The 848-nt window shown below is 67.3% G+C and overlaps 1 protein-coding gene across 2 annotated transcripts in view; it reads right to left on the bottom strand.

The window, feature by feature from the left end:
* Window positions 1–671, bottom strand: part of LYAR (Ly1 antibody reactive) — a 16,485-nt gene extending 15,814 nt beyond the window's left edge. The window contains exon 1 of one of the 2 annotated variants that reach the window (XM_006106068.3): window positions 597–671. The gene's annotated coding sequence lies outside the window, so the exon portion shown is untranslated. The remainder of the gene's footprint in view (window positions 1–596) is intronic. The other variant, XM_023746920.1, reaches the window with a different exon arrangement.
* Between the last annotated feature and the right edge of the window lie 177 nt (window positions 672–848).

Here is an 848-nt window from a genome sequence, read left to right as displayed (position 1 = left end):
TCCCGTAGGGGCTGCAAGACATCCCTGACACCTGCGGAGGACCGTAAGGTCCCCAGCCCCGCCCTGCCACAGCGCTTCCCCGTTTGTGCTCGTGTACCCCGCACAGCAGTCCTCGGAGCTAGTTTCGCATTATTCCCTTTTGACAAGACGAGGGCACCGAGGCACAAATGAAGGTTAGTAACTCGCAGCGGGGTCACGCGTGCAGTGGGGTGGGCGAACCTGGATCCACCCGCTGTGGTTTTGGCCCGGAGGTCCCCGGCTCCCCCACCCCCCCGCCCCTGAGGCCGCCCCCTCTCCGGACCGAGCTCCCCCGGACCCGGGAAAGACCAGCAGCCTGCCCCCCAGCCTGAGCCCAGTCCAGCGGGGGCAACGCTTGCTTTGCCCAGAGCAGAGAGGGATCCGCCTTTAAAACCGAGAGGAGCCGGTTGTTTTAAGCCAAGGACTCCCTCCACCTCCCGGGGCACGAGACAGGTCCGTAGGGACGGCCCCCTCCCCAAAGGACAGGGTCTCGAGGGGGCAAGTGCAGTAGAGAACACACCGCCTCCTCACTCTCTGCAAGAAGCATAACAAGTCGGACCTGCACCGCCGCCCCTCATCTCTCAGCCGGCGTCCGCCAACGGTTTCAACCGGCCGCGGGGAGCACGTGGGAGCGCCGCCATCCCCACAGCCCAGCGCAGCGAAAACCGCCCCCCTCGCTTCCGGGGGCAGAATTATTTTATGCGCGGGTCTCAGCAAGTCCGCCGCGGCCACACCCCCGGCGGAAGTGACGATACCGGAAGCCGAGGGGCGGGCCCGGGCCGCCGAGGGGGCGTTGTCGGGCCGGCTCCGCAGCCCCGGGAACCCTGCGA

This window comes from Myotis lucifugus, unplaced genomic scaffold, assembly GCF_000147115.1.
Source record: "Myotis lucifugus unplaced genomic scaffold, Myoluc2.0 scaffold_762, whole genome shotgun sequence".
Lineage (NCBI taxonomy): Eukaryota > Metazoa > Chordata > Mammalia > Chiroptera > Vespertilionidae > Myotis > Myotis lucifugus.
This window is presented reverse-complemented; position numbering and strand designations above follow the sequence as displayed.